This window comes from Zootoca vivipara, chromosome 2 (assembly GCF_965207765.1).
Source record: "Zootoca vivipara chromosome 2, rZooViv2.hap1.1, whole genome shotgun sequence".
Classification (NCBI taxonomy): Eukaryota; Metazoa; Chordata; class Lepidosauria; order Squamata; family Lacertidae; genus Zootoca; species Zootoca vivipara.
The window spans coordinates 49,713,569-49,735,377 of NC_142584.1; the positions used below are offsets into that span (position 1 = coordinate 49,713,569).

Genomic DNA, 21,809 nt, shown 5'->3' on the forward strand with positions numbered 1-21,809 from the left:
ATTTTTTGTTTTCTTTCTTTTTGGGTTGTTGGGGGTTTTTTTGCAACTTTTTTTGTTAATAAATAAAAAAGTATTTTGGCTAAAAGCAATTAAACTAAGAAGGAAAGATTGATCATAGCATGGTCATGCTCATCGCATCAGTCCATTCTCATTCACATTTCTTGGAATGGCCCACTTGGGTTACCATTGTTAAATTTAAGATTATTTTGTGCTCTCGGTTAGTTTCACATGCCTCATCACAAATGCCAGCTTTAAATTCTGCGTGGGTGAACTTGTCACCTTTTGACTTGGAAGTGATCTTAGCTGTTCCCCAAAAAACTGCAAATAATTGTTTTCTAAGCCCATATGATCTTAACAAACCACCTACCTCAGCCCGCTTCCCTCTCAAAACAATTAACCCACCTGGGAAGTGGTGGCAGTTTATATACCTCAACAAGAGTAGAAATAGGGCAGTGTGTGTGTATTTATTTCCCATGTAAAGGCAAATTTTCGTATTTTGCACTTTCCAAAACATCACAAGAACCAAAGCAAAGCTATCTTTCAAAATCCACACTTATCTGAATTTTGTAGTTCTCTAGCCACGCAATGTGTGCAAAACAAACAAACAAACAAACAAACGCATATATTAGTGAAAATGCATACATATTAGAACAAATTCACACCTAAAATGCTGGTGAGTTTTCACAAGGACTTCTTTAAGAATCATCAAACTTTTGTGGAAACATGGACAACTAAAATAAAGGTACAGTGGTGCCTCGCTAGACGAATTTAATTCGATCCACGGGTCTTTTCTTATAATGAAAAATTCGTCTAGCGAATCCCATAGGAATGCATTGAATTTTTTTTGAATTTTTTTTTGCCCATAGGAACACATTCATTGAATTTCAATGCATTCCTATGGGAAACCGCGATTCGCTAGATGAATTTTTCATAAAACGAATTCGTCTAGCGAGGCAACCTCCGCTCGAAAAATCCTTTCGTTAAGCGGAAATTTCGTTAAGCAGGGCATTCGTTAAGTGAGGCACCACTGTAGAAACAATGAGAAACTGAAACTTACAGAATCACCCATCTCCAAGCAAGCAGGAACAAGGACAATCTCCTCTCTCTTTCTTCCCCTTCCCTTACCTCTCGGATGTGCTTCTTACAAGTGCCAGGAGGAAAAGTCCTGCTTCACACTTGGGAGATGTATTCGCAGCCACTGTACATTTGTACATGTGGGCTTAGTTTGTATTTCAGTCTGTGGTATTATGTCACTGCACTTCTCACTTTCTCTGAAAGCCAACAAGTAACATTTGAAGACACTGCTGCTCTTAGTTACAAGTTACAACATCATACTCCGGAAATATGCTAAGGCTGCATTCACTCAAATAAAGTATCAACAAACAGGAGAATTCGTTAAATGAGGCCAGCTTCCTATCTTCCCATTATTTAAATGCATTTCACCTTAAAAAACCTCAGAGAACTGACACACAAAGCAAACACACCCAGATATTTTAACATCTGGAACTCTTGAGTAATTTTTTCCAAGACTTATTCTTTAGACAAGGTTTTGGCATAATCCTTTATGATTCACACAGATAGTGACCTGGAGGCCCTTGTGGTATTGTCCTCATTCTGCCAAGTCTGTTAAGGGGATACAGAGACAACTTGCGGCATTATGGAATTGAATTACACGGCCGTTGTTTTTGTAGGATCCAATGGATCGCTTGCTCTCGGGCTGCTTTCTCAACGTACTGTGAAAGCATGACTTTCCAAAACAAAAGCTGTTCCCATCCTGCCGCCTTCACTGTTGGACGGGGAGAGAAGGCCTGAGCCAACACAGTAGTGTTTGATTCGAGGAGAAACAGGATGTTAAAGCAGAGCTAAGCCTAATACTGTGTTCAGAAGAAAAGGTAGATATGCCGAAACTGTAGAAATTTCCCTGGGAAAATTCATTCTCAGATGGGCAAAGGCAGCTTATTTATTCAAGGAAGCCGATTTTGGACTCCAAAGCCACAGCTTTATTATTATTATTATTATTATTATTATTATTATTATTATTATGACCTCAGGGACATTGTTTGACTCCATTACCATCAAGCTTATCTGGAGACACTCTTTTCTCCCAGGAGATCTATTGAGGAGGCGAAGGAATGCATCCAGGGGAATTGTTGCAAATATCGCCTGGGAGATTATCAAATAACCTTGCTGAATAACCTTCCTTTGGTACCTCAGAGCATTGGAGGCGGCTGTGGAAATGTTCACTGTGAAGATGAATTGACAAAGAAACATCTACAAAGACTGAGACTGAGTACTTGGGGCCAGTTTTCCAACCAGGCAAGTTTAGGAAGAAGGAGCTGCAAGCAATTCCTGGATATCTTTCTGAGGAGAAAATAAGGAAGTGTGTGGAGATTTTTCTTCCTCCTTTGCAGGTAACTTGTTCATTTCCACCTTAATGCCAAATGTTATTATTATTATTACAACTCTATCCTACCTTTCCTCCAAGGAGCTCAACGTACCATACATGGTTTTCTGCCTCCTCATTTTATCCTCACAATAATTCTGTGAGGTTTGCTAGGCTGAGGGGAAAGTTCTGGCTCAAGGTCACCCATTGAGTGTCATAGCTGAGTGGAGATTAGAACCCTGGTCTCCCAGGTCCTAGTCCAACACTCTAACCACTACACTGAACAGGCTCTTATTCTACATCCAGCAGAAATTGGCCTACGTTGAGTCAGTCCATGGGTCTGTTGGTCTCAGTATGTAGGTGCTCCGGCTGACAAGGCATCAGGAAGTCATAGCTGCTAGTCTTACTACCCGAGACTCTTTTAAACTGAAAATAAAAATTAAACCCAGGACCTTCTGCATGCAACACGTTTGTTCCCCCACTGAGCTATAGCCCCTCCCCTTACTCCCAACCATCAGCTCCCCCTTATCACAGCAGAAGGATTTGAACCGATGCCCTCGAGGGCACATCACGCAAGCATGACTCTGAAAACACCGAGGCACAATATCTTGCCATTTATTAAACATGCGGGAGGGAGAAGCAGTTTTGGAACAAATGAGTACATCCATATTTCATCCCCAAAGATTCTTACGCTTTCAAAATTAGGATTTGTTTTAAAAACGTCCTCCAGATGATTCTCCTCCACCAAGAACGTTGTAAAAATAAACTTTTTAGATATATAAATTGTTGCCACATTTCAGGGAAGCGGGTGACTCTGTTTCACACACACACACCCAGCCGGGTGTTTTGACCTTTTTTCATTTGAACAGCAGCAGCAGCTTGCTCCCCCCCCAAGCCCCACCACCACCACCCCGCGGATAGCAAAGCCCTTTGAAAAATATTAGGAGTGTTCAAACAAAAAACAAAAAACCCGGTATGAAATATGGAATAGCGGAGGTCAAATGCAACTTAAGGGTTATTTTTTATTAGACACTTGGAGCCCTCTGTACTGTAAAGAGGGTTACATTTATCTGAATAAAATAACATAGAAAAGAGCAGACGTCGTATTTGGTATGTGCAGCCCTTTGGATCTGCTCAAAGAATGTGTCTGGATTGCAACCCTTCTCAATTACTTCAAGTTTGCCTCGTTCACAGCAGGCGCTAGAAAGCTGCTCATTGATCCCCAGGGCTTGCCGTTTCAAAGCTGCTGATGAAGGGACAGCAGGTAGCTGCCTGGCTTTTGCCGTTTTCTAGGGGCGTCAGGAGGGCAGAGTGATCGCTGACTGCTTGATGAAGAACCAGCCCCCCTGAGGCTGCTGAAGAGCAGCAAAGCAGACCAGGTTAATTAATGGAAGAGCAACAGGCACACTTTGTGAAGTCGCTTTGACCAGCTTAGTTAGGCAGAAGGCAAGGAATGCATGTATTAAACACCTACCTTGCTGATTGAATAGGTGCTTCCTTGCTTTGCAGCATGCGCTATAAAAGTATATGAAATATGTTATTTGGTTTAATAAAAAAAAGCACATCAACGTAGGCACCATCTACGAAGCAGCTCTGTGACTTGTAAAGTTATAATAATACTTAACATGTGTATAGTGCAGGCATCCCCAAACTTCGGCCCTCCAGATGTTTTGGACTACAATTCCCATCATCCCTGACCACTGGTCCTGTTAGCTAGGGATCATGGGAGTTGTAGGCCAAAACATCTGGAGGGCCGCAGTTTGGGGATGCCTGGTATAGTGCTTTCAAGTGTCCAAAGGGCTTCCCCTGCATTATTTACCTGTAATCCTTACAATAACATACCCTGGGATGTCCCAGAAAAACCGAGGCATCCCATTTTTTCCTATGCGAGCATGGAAGCCATTTGGGTGCTGTGGTATCGCATACCCTCCAACATTTCTCAAATGAAAATACGGATGTCACATTCCATGATGATTATTTTACTGTTTATACCCCACACATCTTACTGGGTTGTCCCAGCGTTTCTGGGCAGCTTTCAACATACCCTGTTTCTCCGAAAATAAGATGTAGTCATAAAATAAGCCATAGCAGGATTTTTAAGCATTCAAGGAATATAAGCCATACCCCCAAAATAAGACATGGTGATAGGCGCAGCAGAAATGCCAGCCACGGCAGGAGGAGGCGGAAAAAATAAGACATCCCCTGAAAATAAGCCATAGTGTGTTTTTGGAGGAAAAATAAATATAAGACGGTGTCTTATTTTCGGAGAAACACGGTATATAAAAACATAATAAAACATTAAACAATTTTTAATAACTTCCTTATGCAGGATTGTTTTCAGATGGCTCAGGAGTTGGATAACTCCATAACCGCCAGTGAAAATGAGGGACATCCTACCATACCCCGCAACATTTCTCTAATGAAAATAGGGATGTCCTAAGGAAAAGCGGGACATTCCAGGATCAAATAAGAAACCGGGATGGCTTCTCTAAAGCAGGGACGTCCCTGGAAAACAGGGAGACTTGGAGAGTCTGATATTGTGTAATTCTGCACTGAGATCTCACCCCGAAAAGCACTTTTTCTGGAGCTGCGATCTCACATGGATCCCCAAATTGTGCATTTGGGGGCACTATGAGAGCATGGCCCAGAAAAAAATATCTCTTTTAGGGTCTGTGATCTCACGCAGGTCACATGACTCACACAAGAGCACAGACAGGAAGACGCACATCCCAGTTTTAGGACTCAACATGTTGGAGCAATGCTATGAAGTAAGTTAGTATTGCTGTTCCCCATATTGCAGATGGGGAGACGGGCTGAGAGAGAATGGCTTTCTGATGGCCTCCTTGAGAGTGCATGGCAGAGGCAAGATTTACCCTAGGGGCTTCCTGATTCATAGATGGTGATGATGGTGATGATGATGATGATTTTACACCCCACCCCTCCCTATACAAAGCCCAGACATAAGAAAACCCAGCATAGCAAAGTGAAATTAAAGCCATTTTTTGCAATAAAATAGCAGTAGCATATGACAATCAATGATGCACTTAGATAAATAGGGTCACTCCTGTTAGACTCTGGAGGCCTGTGAAAACAAATTAGTATTAAGCTGATGCCTGAAGAAATATAAAATGGAGTACATCGAGATCTGCATTGGGAGTTGCATAAACATGGTGCCACCACTGAGAAATCCCTGCCCTCTTAGCCACTGCACTTTATTTCCAGATCTCAGTTTCACCACTACTCATGCTTGTGAATTGGATACACCCAAAGCCGCTGCCTCACTTTAATGTTAAAGGAACTGATTGACGAGGTTTGGAGCTGGGCTGACTAGATTGCCATAGAAGCTAATGTATCAAAACAGCTCTGAGTGACTTTGCCAAAAATTGCATTTTGCATTATGCCAGTGTAATTCTAAAATGAAAATTTAGAGTTGGATTGGATTGGATTGGATACAGACTGGGCGGAATTCAGGATAGCACTATGGCAAGTTTTTTCCACTTGCCAGATGGAGCTCCTCCCCCCCAGCACACTGTTCTGGGGGTTCTCTCATGCCCCCCCTCCCCAAGGCAATTTCAGATCCCACAAGCAGAGGAGGCGAGGAAAACCCTTTTGCACTAGCAGAAGTCCATGCACAGAAGTCCACCAGAGAGACTCCTGCCCTAAGACTGCAATCGTATACCTGGGGAAATAGACCTAGAAAAGACCTCACTGGAGTCAATACAACTTATTCTGTGCTCTAAGTCAGTTGCTCATGAATCCCATTGAAAAGTCAGTCATCACTTAAGCCCCCATGGAGTTCAATGGGAACTAGATGCAACTAGATCCAACTCCTAGGCCTTAGGTCCTAACTTTCCTTCTGCAAATGGAATCAAATCAAATTCAAGGATATAGCAGGGGTGTTTCTCCCTCCCCTTTCCCCTAGCAGCCCCTTTTAACCATCAAAAGCCTAGTCCTGGGGGTTGGGCGATCCTTGAGAATGGTGTGGGGAGTTGGGAAAAATTATGCCCCCTCCTTTTTTGACCAGAGGATCAACTTATGAACCAGGCCTGGATCACCCTAAAGGTAGTTATTACTACTGAAATGTTTAACAAAATGCCATTGAAGTCTCTGCAGTTAGGGAGACATGATGCTTTCATGTTTCTTTTATTGTGAACAGTAAAAATAATTAAGCAATAATAAGCATCAAGATACCCAGTAAAAGAGAGAGAGAGAGAGAGAGAGAGAGAGAGAGAGAGAGAGAGAAGAAAAGTTTCTGGGGGGAAAGAAACAAATATTAATGTTTGCGGTCAATTCCCAACAAATGCCCTCTTCAAAGTGAACCAATTGCATTTTTAACTGAAATATATGACAGATAGCTGCGGCACTAATGTTTTTCACTGTTAATAAGGTCGATATGGAACAGAGCTCCTTTAGAATATATATGGCAAAATGGAAATGCATGCTTTGATGACTGCTATAAAGCAGGCCAAAGATATGTCATGTCCAATTAATGTCAATAAGGAACATCTGTATTTAGGCACCCAAGTTACTTAATGCAAACATTTCATAATTATATACTATAGCACACATGGAGCATTATGAGATGTGGTGTCCCAGTGTGAAAAATATTCACATTTTTCAGATCAGTCAGCAGTCTTGGTCTGGCTTTGGCTCAGCTTGCCGTCTCCCCATAAGAGTATTTCTTTATAATATTGAATTAAGTACAATCCACATTTTTTCTCTTATCTGTGAAATCTTGTGGTTGCAGCTTGACTGTTTTCATAAAATGAAAGGTCCATGTGCACAGAACGTTGGGAAGGTTTTCCACCCCACCCCTTTCTTTTTAGTGAGACACATCTGTTTCTCTCCCCACCCCCACCCCAAGCTAGGAAGCAACGGCTGAAGCATGAAGAATGCAATCTGCAAGACTCAAAACTTGCACTGTTGTGGGTTTTGTTTTTTTACTCTATGGAACAATGTGATTGTATATAGAAGAACATTGTGTGCCCGGTCCAGTCCCTCCCCTGCATATGCCACTCTTGTGATTGTAGCTATTTGCACACGAATGGGTTGTAGGTGGCGAAAGGAAGTTGGTGGTAAAAATAGATCTTCATGCATAATGGCAGCATCAATGCATGTATATAAGCTATATATATATATATATATATATGAAGGGTCCATCAGAGATTTAACACAGCAGGCAGAACATTCATGCCATGGCAGGTGCAAAGATTTTCAGCGGAGCCAAATCACACGTTCTGCTACCGGTACCACCAGGAGTAAAGTATAGAAGAATCAAGGGTGTACATGCATGTGTGAAATAGTTCTCAAAGGTATCCTATCCTATCTGTCATCATTTGCTCTATTCTTATTGCTCAGCCTGTTAGTGCTAATGTAATCAAAATGGTGCCATAATGTAGCCATAGTGGCACGATAATGTAGTCAAAATGGCACCTTAAGAAATATCAGCAGGCTTGGGGGAAAACCCTAATTTTTGCCCAGACATGACACATGAGGTGGGGTACTGCTGAAGCACCACTCCTCCAGATGTGGTGGTGCTGCTGCTTGCTCAGACCAGGATGGGGTAGGGCGAAGGAAGGCAGCTGACTGCTCTGGATTTGCTGCAGATTTTTTTTTTTAAAAAAACAACCCTAAAGGCAGTGGGAACCTCAAAAACTTCCCAAAGGGTTCTAACCATGCTCGGTGCCCATGGAATACTGACTGTAGGTAGGGTTGCCAGGTCTGCTTCCAAAAAATAGCGGACAAGCCTGGGGGGTTAAATTATATTATATTATATATTTTCTTATTTGCTGCTGCTCCTGCGCGTCAGGAACAGGAAGAGGCGTCTTTTTCTTTCGCACCTCTCCCTTTTGTTCTCCCCACGAGTCAGGAACAGGCGGGGCAGAACTCCAGCAAGAGGCGCCTCCCCCCCCACTCCATTTTTTAAATGTCTTGTGAAACAATTGAGTATGATTAATTATTTTTTCAGAAAATCGAGTTCAATGGATATTCGATCTTTGTCTCATTCTTACTTATGAAAAAAAGACAAAATGTGATTCTCCTATCCTTATTCTCTTAGACTGTACAGCTTTAGATTACGTACCATTTCATCATAAAGCTTTTGAATAAGAAAAATGCCCACTATTTTGTGGGGAAAAATAGTGAACGTAATGTGAAAAACGTGGACTGTCTGCTCAAATAGTGGACACCTGGCAACCTTAAGCAGGGATGAGAGTGATTGGAATCCTGAACAACACTTGAAGCTGCAACGTTTTGTTGCAGGTGCCACATATTCTGTTCTGTACCAGGAGGGACCATAGCTCAGTGGCAGAGCATGCCAACAACAGACATCTGGGAGAAAATAAGATGGGACATATTGAGAGCAAATGAAACCACAAGATACAAACAGTTTGGTGAGACAAGGATACAACCAACAAGAGATTTTTCGATGAGGCGAGACGAAGGCCATTCCTTTTGCAATGGAATCAATATAAACATAAATGAAGCTGTAACTACTGGTCCTGGTATGATTAATTGTCTATATTTTAAGCATGATATAATTAATTGTAAATCTTTGCTTTTCTATACTTAAGAATTACACGTGTGTGGGATGTGAAAACTGACATCAAAGAAATAAATAGAGAATAGCCTTGCGCTGCACAATTAAGACCCCTCCTATCTCACTCTTTGGCTGCGTTTAACTTAAGACGAGTGATTGTTCTCTACATGAGAACACTTAGCTAGAAGAACACATGGTTAGTCTTCTTTGGGAGGACTTTGTTTCAATCCCTATTTGAGCTGCATGTGAAGAAGGGCAAAAAATTAATAATGTTCACCTCCTTTCAATGGCAACGGTTGGCGCCGCTTGGGAGGAGACAGTCAGCCCCAATATGTATGGCACATTTCTCCCACCGCTTCTTTTGCCAGCAGCCAGTTTGAGGAGGCACTCTGCAGCAGCATGCAGATTGGAAAGCTCACCATCTTTTGAAAGTTTTCAAGAGAAGGGGTGTATTGCACTGCAGCAAGCCGCTTTGAAGGGGGCATTCACAATTTGATGCACAACATGACCCCTCCCTTAACAAGCACTTTGCCAATATGTGCTGGCAGCCGAAGGCGGCAGGGGGAACAGATTGAAATCTCACTGTGAAAAGTGTTGGACTTCCCCCACCAAAGGGAGCACTATTCTTTTTTTTGGGGGGGGGGGACATAACCCTATTCTTATTTGCTTTGAACAACAGCCCTTAAAAAAAGAGAGTTCTCTGTTCAGTGACAGATCCTTGAGAGGCATGGGTTTACTTTAATTACTAACCTTCCTTTTGTCTGGGATCTCACTTGTTTGATGACTTTGAGGTGTGTTTGTCAAATGTTTAATGAACTTCTTGTGGGGCGCAATCACCCTCCACTTATCTATGGTGGTTGATTCAGTGCTTTGAAGTAATATCCAAGAGATCCTGTTGGAATTTGTCTTATATAGGAAATGGGTTTTGACACCTACATTGTTAACTGCATTTTAGCTCCTGAGAAATTTTATTTTATTTCACACCTAGCCATTGAAATGGGGTCAGAATTGGCACATGAAGGCAAACATTTTTAGGTCATCTACCATTCCCAAGCTCTATGGTGAGGAATAGCCAAATGAAGCTTGGAGGAGGAAGTTCATGTCTTTTGGCTGTCTTTGCTGAGGCAGACATTTGGTTTCAAGATGTTGACTTGGGATTCACAGGTCAGAGATGATTTTTGGTGTGAATCTTGAAGCTACACATAACTTTTGCTAACAGATAACTGTTGAAATAATGAATTGATCTGCACATTTTTAGTTGTTCTCCATTCTGAAATGCCATGTAAATATGTGTGTGGATTTCAAAAATTATTTTTTCTCTGAAATACTGCTTGCCAGAAGAGTGTTCTTTAAATGGATGTTAGTTTGCCCCACATCTCCAAGTTTTCATGTACACCATCCAGGTGCGGTTTATTTCAGGTCTGGCTTCTTTCTTGGTGAAATCGAAAGTGATGGCAACTCCACTGGAAGTTGAAAGCGATTGTGAGAAACTCTTCATACTAGTTTTGGAGTTGACTTTGTAGCCCAACACATCCACTTGCTGAATCTGAACAGGAGGGTATACATTGCCAATATTGCTACCCCAGTTTATTACAGACCTTGCCCATTTACACTTGACCAGTGCTAAATTTACGTATAAGCTAAACAAGCTATAGCTTAGGGCCCCACTCTCTTGGCGGCCCCAAAAAAACTTAAAGGAAAAAAATAGGATGTACATTTCCAAAATATAAGATAAAAAACAAATTACTTTGATAAAATACATATTTTGTTATGTTCAAATGGCTTTAGATACCTATTAGGTCCATAAATTACCATATAGCATATATGCAGCATGAAAAACAGCAACAATTTGTTGTTGGCAAAGGATAGCTGGACATATAAAGGGCATCATTACCTTCAGTAGCTTAGGGCCTCATCAAACCTAAATCCAGCCCTGCACTTGACAACATATCATCTGAACACAGAAATGCTGTGAATGAGGCCCATCACATGGATCTCTCCCAACTAGTTGTCACTCGTGCAGAAAGAAGTTTTTGAACATTAGCTGTTTAGAGCTTTTAAGCTACAGCAGAAAGGATACGGCAAGCAAAACAGAGCACATTTAAACTTTGAAAATGCTTTTGGAGTCCTGAGTTGTTGAGGAGGGAGGAAAGAAGGAAGAAAACCACAGGCAATTTATGTCTCTAATTATATTTATATCCAGAAAGAATAAGTTATCAAGACAAAATCAGAGAAAAATCAGATAATTATGCATTTTTTCTTTTATAATGAAGTATCACACTTTAACAGCCTTTTTGGCTTCAACATCATCTCTAAATAGAAGAGGCAGTAATTTTAACAGTTAATTTTAACAGTTAATTTTGCATCAGCCATATTTCCTTGTTTGCTGAGCAGACATTCTGGTGCAATGCAATGAAAGAACTACACGTACATTGCCTTGGCTTCCTTGAAAGCAAAATATAAGTGTAGATATAGATATAGATATAGATATAGATATAGATATAGATATAGATATAGATATAGATACTGCACTAGCAGTGTGGTTACAAATGTTTCATTCTGAAATGGTAGGAAGCATTAGGTCAGACAGCTGAGCTGAATAGCCAGTTGAAGTTTTGTGCACACTTTGTTGAGAATAAGCTCCATTGAATTCAGTGCGATTTCCTTTTGAGTAAACTAGCACAGGGTTGCATTGCATATCAGTCAAATGAATCAAATGTCCTATTACCAATAAACAAGGAAGAAAAAGAGGAAGAGAAGGATAGGTATTCTTAAAGAGGCTGAATTAGAATCCAAACTTTGAACAATTTCGTAAAATTTATGTGTACAGTATGTGTTAAGGTCCAAGGTCCACTGCTACCAGCAGTAAAATGCAAAATAACCAAAGCTTAAGAACAAGACAGGCAAAACAAACAAATAAAACCAACAACCATTTAACCGACAGCAACATAGCTACAATAGCTATAAAAAGACAAAAGGTCTGTCTGAATAAAAAATAAATTTGCTTTCTGGCAGAAGATCATTGGAAATACGGAAAGCCAGACCTCTCTCAGAGAAGAGTTCCCGAGACCTAGGTCAGTCACTGAGCAGGACCTAAGTACTTACTAAATGTGATAGTGAGACAGAAAGAAGGGTCTCGATCATGATCATTTTTTATTAAAATGGGACCTCTGTTACTATAGCAAAAAAGGAAGCAGGTCCACCCCTGCTTGTGTACACCAAGATATGCACCTATTTAGTCCATTTATTATACCCTGTTGTTCTTCCATCATGGAGCCCAGGGCAACATCCATGAGGTTTCTGAGGCTGTCTTCCATCTAGCACCAACTAGGCCCAGACCTGCTTAGCTTCTGCAGGGTGTCGGCATCATGTCATATGTCCTCAGACCAAGTTTACCCCAAACAATGTAATAGTGAATGTGGAAGAGAAGAGAAGAGAAGAGAAGAGAAAGAAGAGAAGAGAAGAAGCGCTCAGGATGTCTGTGCATTTGAGTCATGAGCAAGGGGGAAATGCATAAGTAATACCTAATAAATCTGCTCTCGAGTCTTATTAACGACTAATGGGTTTTCTGTCTCTTCTACAACCACCTCCCATGAAACGCTTTGAACATTTAAAACTACAGAATTTGTTTGATTCCCACCCACCCACTGTTCCTTCCACCACTCCAATAAAACTCTGGAAATTAAACTTCAGTGTATGTGTAAGTTCTAATTATAACATGACAGAAGAACATTGCACATTAAGCCTGGCTTGCTTCCAGGGAATAGAGCTGTATTTTTCAAACGATTAAAAAGTCCCTTATTGTACAGTCATTTCCACCCCCACCCCACATCTTTGAGTGCCAGCATGATTTCATAAATATTGCAAGCGGGGGATTTCTACGAGGAAATGGTAGATAAGTAGATCTGGGCTGATGTCAAGAAAAGTTGTGTTGTCAACAGACACATTTTGAAAAATGCAGCTACTGATAAAGATCATTAGCACACCAACCCTGCGCACACTTACATGATAAGAATAAGTCATATTGAACTTAATGGGAATTAACTTCGAGTAGACATGCAAAGGCAGTAGAGGTCACCGGTTACTTCAAACAATAAAGGGAGTTATTAAACAAACAAACAAAAACAGCAACCGTTCCCTTGATATATAAAATTAGTACATTGAAATAATCACAGCTGATACAAGGGAAAAAGGATGCATGATACAATAGTACTGAAAAATAAATGAAATGAGTTAAACCCAACCAACTTTGGGTTGGGTTTAACCCAAATATTTTCAAATTAGAATGCACTTGACACACCTGACTGCCTTGGGTAAAATTTAGTGTTCAGTTGGGGAAATATTGTTAAATAATAATAAACATATTCTTTCCAAAACCTATACATTGCTTTTAGAATATGGCTCCAAAATGGAGCAAGTAAACTATAAAAGGGTTTGATGGGCTCAAGGCATAGTAGATAACATTCCCATGCCAGCTGGGAGAGTTTGTGCGACAATGGATTGCGTCTAACTTCGTTTTACTCAAAGTAGACCCACTGAAATGAATAAACCTAAGTTAATAATGTTTATTAAGGTCAATAAGTCTGATCTGGGTAGGACTACCATTGGCTACAACCCAATGTACACAACTTTTCTTTGAATATGATTGTTATACTACATTTTTACCCCTTCTCATATATTGTGGGATTGCCCACTGTCTAAAACGTTTTGGGGGAGAAATTAGAAGAGTATTGGTGAAGATCTTGAGGTCTTATATTCATTCCACTACAGCTACTATTCTTCTTTCTGACACATAAATGGAAAAAGCCAACAAAACGACAGAATGTCTCTATAGGAAGCAATTGACTGGTTTAGATCAATACTGGTGTCGTAAAAGCACCTTTTTGAGGCACATGATGCTGGCATGTCCTGTGGTGTCATCTTTCAGGCAATAAATTATTGTTCATATTAAACTTTGTTTAGACAAATCCTTGATATGTGCTGATGTCCATGCACTCATAAATTATATTCCTGTGGTGTGATGACTAATGGATGGAAGGCAAACGTGGTCTTTGCAAGCTCTTGTGATGGGTAACAGACTCCTATTACAAGGTTGGAAGGATACCCACCCACCAACCACTACTCTGGTTTGAAGATCTCATTGTCATTTCTGTTTATAGTTGTCAATCTCAAATAGATACCTATTTGAATTTATGGTCTGCCTCTATTAATCTATATATATTCAAATTAGGACTGATGAAATATTTTTATTTCCAATGCCTGCTGGCAATAGTTTTTTTCTTTTCTTTTTAGTTATATTTACAAATAATTCCTTTTAAGAAATAACAGAGAATTAACATCCTATATGGTCACAGATGCTAGGGTTCTTCATGTAAAATGCTGGAGGCTTCCATAATACCACCTGGAAGGGAATGACTAGGAAAAAATGTGGAATCATGGCACACTCATAGCAAAATGGGTAAAACATATATGCAAAGATGGGAGGAAGAGAAAAAATAGAATATGTTTTGAAGATACTGGACACCTTTGATTACCTTCTGAGATATTGTTTCCTTGCAAATGTATTAATTTTTTTTCAGTGCTGTGTAGTCAATCTTCTTACTTTTTTGTACTGATATCTTTTTAACAAATCTTAATTGTTTCGATCAATCACTGTTGGGGATTTCTTCTTCCTTTTAATCTTTTCCTTCTCCCGAGCCACAGCTCCTTATTTTTGATAGATGATAGATCAATCGATCGATCGATCGATCTATAGATAGACAGACAGACATTGGTGATGTGTTTTCTCTCCCCCCCCCCCTAAGTTTTCTATGTTGAGAAAGTACAGTATTTTGTAATGTGGGGAAACATTTAAAAAATTACCTTTCTCAACTTCAGGTTGAAACGGTCAAATCCCAAAAGAAGCCTTTGACATGATTTTGCTGAACATGTAGAACAGAAAACACTGTATGTAGTGGAACAGAAAACAAAGATGCTGGTGGAACGTAGGGGAACAAAGAGAGAATGAGACAGAATCTTATGCCAAGACAAGGGAGACAACACATGCAGGGCTATCATCAAGAGTCAGCAGGATGGGGCATCTGTTGAGGGCCCCAACCTCAGAAAGGGCCCCAATGACAAGACTCCCCTTGCACTGTTGAATCACAAAGGGTCTGAAACGATAAAAATATTTTTTTAGGGGGTGGGGGAGAACAAGACGGGGAAAAAAAACTTTTGAGACTTCCTACATGGAGTTGGAGAACCCTATATACCGAACCCCTACTGGGAGAGGCTTCTCAGCAGAAGAACAATAGTTGTTGTTCTATGTCCTTGTGAGACTGATTTAATGACACATACTAGCTCCCAAGGGGGTGTTGCTAATCAGAATTAATTAAAATGTCCTGGGGAAATTCTTACCAGCATGAAAGCTAGAACTGGGGGGGAGAAAGGGATCTTCCAAATGTGTCAAAGCTTTCCCATCAACATGTGAGCTGCTGACATATTAATTCACTTCTACAAGCACCCGTTTTAAGATTTCTTGCCAGTACTGTTGCTTTTTTAAAAAGTCAAAACACCAGATGCTTTTAAACGTATCTCTCTGGAGATCTACCCTCCCTTCAGATTCATTCATCAGATTCTATAAAAAGGAGACAAATGCTTGTTTTATGTTTCCAAGATGACACAACATCAAAGGACTTGCATATTAAAAACTTTAATTACAGATGATTGGTTGATTTTTATATGTTATATATATATAAAAATCCCTTCTGAATTTGATTAAACATGAATTGCTACTATATTCCTTGGGATACAGTCTGTAGCAATCAGTGCAGCCCTGAATATCAAATTATTACTTTTGGCATTCAAGGTTAACACTTTTCTCACTTATATAATTACAATGTACAACTTCAAATTGCTAGTTTCAAGACCAGTAGCCCCATAACTGCTCTGAAATTATGCCTCACGTCAATAACTTTAGCACCAACTCTTTTTTATTTCAGCAGTTGTAGTGGTCGTGGATGGAACATACATTTTGGAATAATAACAACAACAACAACAACAACACCTTTGCTTTATGGAGGATACAGCTATCATTGGCTGCTAGTGAGGATGGCTATAGGATCAGAAGCACTGCCAGGATCAGAGGCATCCTACCTCTGAACACAAGTTGCTGGAGAACAGGGCTATTGCGCTCATGTCCTATTTGTGGGTTTCCTGAAGGTGTCTGGTTAACCACTGTAGGAAGAAGAATGATGACCCAGATAGACCTTTGGTGCCTTTCAGCAGGGTCCTTCTTATGTTCTCTTGTTTTTAATTAAAAAAATCCTTCAGTAGCACCTTAAAGACCAACTAAGTTTTTATTTTGGTATGAGCTTTCGTGTGCATACACACTTCTTCAGATACACTTGAAACAGAAGTCAGACCCTTATGTATATACAGAGGGTGGGGGGTGGGGGTGGGAATGGGTGATGGGCTGATGGGAGTGGTAAACCTGTAGATGGCTGTTAACGACTGTTGGTGACTGCAATTGATGACTACAACATCCAACATACCATCTCAGGACTATTTAATTGCTCATCTTCTAACATTGTGTATGCCATCAAATGCCAACAGTGCCCTTCAGCTCTCTATATTGGACAAACAGGCCAAACCCTACGCCAAAGGATAAATGGACATAAATCTGACATCAGGAACCACAAGACAGAGAAACCAGTAGGAGAACACTTCAATCTCCCAGGACATTCTATACAAGATCTCAAAGCAGCTGTTTTATTACAGAAAAAAATTCAGGAACAGACTGGAAAGAGAAGTTTCTGAATTGGAACTCATTACCAAGCTTAAAACCATGGAGCTTAAAACCATGGAGACATTGGATTCTTATCTCATTATGCATGATCAAGCTTTCTTTAGCGCCTCGCCTCAGCCATTGCTTTTCCCCCGCAGGACCAATTGCAGTCATCAACAGTCATTAACAGCCACCTACAGGTTTACCACTCCCATCAGCCCATCACCCATTCCCACCCACCACCCACCCTCTGTATATACATACGGGTCTGACTCTTCTGTTTCAAGTGTATCTGAAGAAATGTGCATGCACACGAAAGCTCATACCAAAATAAAAACTTAGTTGGTCTTTAAGGTGCTACTGAAGGAATTTTTTTATTTTGCTTTGACTCAGAACAACACAGCTACCTATCTTGTTTTTAATATTATGCTCCATAGATTGCAACCTACTTGGCATTCTGCAGAATCAATGAAGCTATCCTCAAGGTTCATATAGACAGGCATTAGGTTGGACCTGGATGCAGTACTGGTTGGTCAATCAAAACCCTATATCGTATGGAAACAAGTAGAGTGAACAGGAGCATACAGTTTGAGATATAGCTTATGTTGTCCTTCAAGGAGAACTTTACTGGATAATCAAGAACACCTGATCCACCTACTGGGGAAAGAGAACATGAAAGAGAACAACTGTAGAATAGCTATTGGTGTCAATTTCCTAGCTGTGGCATGGCCAGATAAAAGAGGGGAAAGAAAATAAGATTTAACAGGAAAAGAAAAGGGAAGGAAGGGGGAGACAACAGAAAGGGGGGAAGCCAGGACATTTGGAGAAATGAAAGAACAAGAAGAAAGAGGTGGCTTGGGGGAATAAAGGAGGACTAGGGGGTGCCCCCAATTATTTGGAGGACTAAATTATCTTTCTTCCTTGACCTATAGTGGGGTACTGAGACTCTCTTTCCCCACAAATCCCCTCCAACCTCAAAACAAAGGAAATTTTAACATGATCAGCATACTGTGAGAGGACTATGGCACATCTGTGCAATATTTTATTTGTTTTATAGTGGTGTGTAATGGCTGCATACCTACACAAACTATTTAAATGGAGTTCAATATGAGTCAATAAATGCCTTTGACTAGTCAAGTAGTCCAATAATATACTATTAATCTGTGTTATGAGTATTTGAAAGGAACCAGTATTCATCTTCATTTTCTATTTATTTTGATCTTTCCTCATGTATTTCTTGTTCTTTTTAAGGAACTACCTAACTCCTTTTTATATCCCATGTGCACAAAAACTTATTACACTGCACAGTCTTTTGACACTGTGCAAAATGTGTGCGCTGTGCATGTTCCAATGAATTTTAATGACAGTGGCTCTCTGGGATCCCCTGCAGTGGTCTTTCACATCACCTGCTACCTAATCCTTTAACTGGAGAGGCAAGGGATTGAGCATGCCATCTTCTGCAATGCAGAGCATGTGGTCTACCACTGAGTTATGGCTTCTCCTCAACCCTTCTCTTTGTCGGAGGAATCCAGACTATAAGTAGGATACTGTTGGCCAGAGTGGTTGTCCTGTGCTACTCAGATGCAACACCACAGACTGTCATTATGGTCTTGTACACATTATATTAGAATGAGTTGTGCATCTCATTCTGAGCTATTGGCACACAAGTATGAATCATGTCACCGTATCATCTGAATGAAGAAACGTTTTAAGGCTCGGAAAAATCCACCTAATTCTTCCCATCTTGATTTTGGCTGAAACCATAGGCAGAAAAGCCATCCTATTAAATGCCAAGATCTTCTTGTGATGTTTCCAACCATAGATGGAACAAGAAAATTGTTGACTATTCCACAAAAGAGTCTGTTCTCAGCCTGATAAATGTTTGGTAAAGCATTTCAAATGGGGGAAAAAACCCTTTTGATGTTGATCCATTACAGCCTCATATCAAATGTTAAAGCTGTCCTGGAGCTTCATTCTGTTTCCTGATTCTTCCTTCTGAACCTTAGAAGCAGAAGTAGTCCAGCCAGAAAACAATTATGAAAAATAACTTGCTTTGAACTTGCCAGTGATGAGGTCTGACTAATTTTAACCACATATGATGATAATTATTACCTAGAGCATTTAGCACTGAACTCAGGAATTACTGATGTTTATACAAAGAAGACAAGTTCAGAGTACCAATTTGATTTGGGGGCTTAACATGAAAGTGTAATTAGTAGCTAGCTGTTCAATACATGATTTCTGCTCCCTTTCAATCCTCAACAATGTTTGGGAGGATAATTAATCTGCAGGATCCAGTCCTCGGATACAGCAGCAGTTTGGGGTTCAATGCTTTGCTACGATGTATGTAGGATGGCTGATGATTGTGCAAGAAATCAGATAACTCTGGTAACTTAGAGCACAATCTAATGCAAGTTTACTTTGTGTTTTAGGTGCTGGAATGAAATTTCATCTTTGAGCCACTTACCTTGGAATAACACCCATTGAAATGGGTAGGACTTATTTCTCGATAGACATAGGATTGCACTATTAAAGTGAAGTCACTTCCACAGTCTCTCTCTCTCTCTCTCTCTCTCTCTCTCTCTCTCTCTCTCTCTCTCTCTCTCTCTCTCTCTCTCTCTCTCTCTCTCTCTCTCTCTCTCTCCCTCCTATATATTGTGTGGACTGTGCATTATAGAAGCAACATAGCCCTTTTTAGTTATGTGACTATTGCTTCCATACAACTGAATAGCAAACTGTGTTTAAATAGAACAGGGCATCTTCCACTTGTTGCTGGACTATAATTCCTGATAGAAGTTGTAGACTTCTAGCAGCAAATGGAGGACACCATGTTGGCTGCTCCTGAAATTTGCCTTTAAAACTCTCATTCAGAGGCCCTTCGGTTATCTAAGCAAGCATTCTGCTTTGGAGGAACCTCTAGTACAGGCATCCCCAAACTGCGGCCCTCCAGGTGTTTTGGCCTACAACTCCCATGATCCCTAGCTAACAGGACCAGTGGTCAGGGATGATGGGAATTGTAGTTCAAAACATCTGGAGGGCTGAAGTTTGGGGGTGCCTGCTCTAGTACATGGGTAGGCAAAATAAAGCCCAGGGGCCAGATCTGGCCCAATTGCCTTCTAAATCCGGCCCACAGACAGTTCAGGGATCAGCATGTTTTTACATGAATATAATGTGTGCATTTATTTAAAATGCATCTCTGGGTTGTTTGTGGGGCATAGGAATTCATTCTTTTTTTCCATTCAAAATATAATCCGGCCCCCCCACAAGGTCTGAGGGACAGTGAATCGGCCCATTGCTGAAAAAGTTGGCTGAGCCCTGCTCTAGAATAATAACAGCATCCTATGACATAAATTAAGGTGTGGGTGGCGCTGTGTCTAAACCACAGACCTAGAGCTTGTTGATCAGAAGGTTGGCGGTTCGAATCCCCACAACGGGGTGAGCTCCTGTTGTTCGGTCCCTGCTCCTGCCGACCTAGCCGTTTGAAAGCACGTCAAAGTGCAAGTAGATAAATAGGTAGATAAATTTGATAATAATGTCTGTTTTCCTTTTTCTAATTTTTTTTTTAAAAAAAGAGATGTTTTCTTATTTTTTTGCACAATGCCCAGCTGTGCTGCAGTGATCAAGTACACCAGCAGGCCTTTAGATTTAACGCTGACACTATTACATTCAAACATATTCAGAAAGAGCAGTTGAGGAGTACAATCCACCCAACATGTCAAGATTGTTGACATTTCCCTTGTCACTGCAGACCTGTGTCCCCTTACTCTCACAATTTAGCCAGCAGTTCTGGAATCCTCCTGCAATCATGTGGGGCAACTGTACTGTGATTCTGAACTGCTACTGTATAGTTTTTCCAGAGGTATGCTGAAGTTGGTTTCCGTGGCATGGAATCCCAGATTTCACCCCACTTAATGTTCACCTAAAACGATCCCCTTCTGCATTCAAAAACATCCAGTGTCCCCCGCAAAACATTGATTAACTTGCCATATACATTGCACACGATATCCCTATGATTGCATTCAAAATTTAGGATTAATTGTTTCCAAACTGTCAAAGGATGAGTGGTCTGAAGCTGAGGGTTGTTAAAGTGCAATACATGAAACAATTGCTGCTCTTGCAACCGTACTCCAATTTTTGTAATACCCTTAGCTTTTATGACAGTTTACATATCAACATTTCATAAATATTTGTGCATATTAACACAGAGACCAAACAGTTCCATTAACCAGAACATCTTTGAAATTAATAATTTATAATTGCTATTATACAGTGGAATGTTAACTATGATATAGTGCTCCCCATAAAGTTGTTGTTCTACAAAAGACTTTTTTACAGAAGACATTTTCACACTCTTGATGAAGGCCAGCTAGTTGTTTATCACTGTCAAACCACCGGTAACGATAATCTAAGCACTGAAAATCCTGGTGCATCTTAATTACATATTTTATTTTTTTTGGTAGATTTGGCTTCTACATTATGTATCACTCGTTTATTTCCCATATTTTGTTAGATGTGTACATTGTTTAATGTTTATATTTATGTAGGTAAGGTTCTGATATGGTTTACCTTGCCTCATTGATGGTTGCACATCAAGTTCAACTAATATAATTTATATGTTGTTGATTGCTTTCTGGGCATGTGCCTGTTTTGCCTGTTGCACACATAATATCATAGATCATTCCAAAATCATAATCACAGTGTTTTGGCTATTCAGGGCCATTAAAATACATGTAGTACTGCTCATTAGCAATATATGGTTATTGGGCATTATATTTATGCATTTATAGTATAACGTGTCGTATAATAACATAAACCGTGGGGTTTAATCCAGAGAAAATTAGGTGTGCTGAAGTCTCATGGAAATAACTGGAATTAAACTGCATAGTTAAAATGTTTTCATGCCGTTGATTTCAACAGAATTTCAGCATGGCTAACTTTCATTAGATTGCAGCCACAGTCTTTGCCTTGAGGCACAAATGATCTAATTTCCAGAAATGACACAATAAATAAAGGCATGCTTCATGCACTGGAGATGCAGGGAGACGTAGAAAAAAGCCAAGAGCAGCCTGATCACAACAGCAACCTTTCTATGTAAGAAACATTCAAATGAAGTTTATTCTTGG

At 40.3% G+C, this 21,809-nt stretch overlaps 2 long non-coding RNA genes across 7 annotated transcripts in view; one reads left to right on the forward strand and one right to left on the reverse strand.

The window, feature by feature from the left end:
• The window catches only part of LOC148686849 (uncharacterized), a 65,073-nt gene that overhangs the window by 10,879 nt on the left and 32,385 nt on the right, over positions 1-21,809 (reverse strand). The window lies entirely within an intron of this gene.
• LOC148686850 (uncharacterized) lies at positions 1,480-20,731 on the forward strand. The gene is made up of 3 exons (XR_015948121.1): positions 1,480-2,411; positions 8,645-8,886; positions 19,119-20,731. It is a non-coding gene; the product is annotated as an uncharacterized LOC148686850 (long non-coding RNA).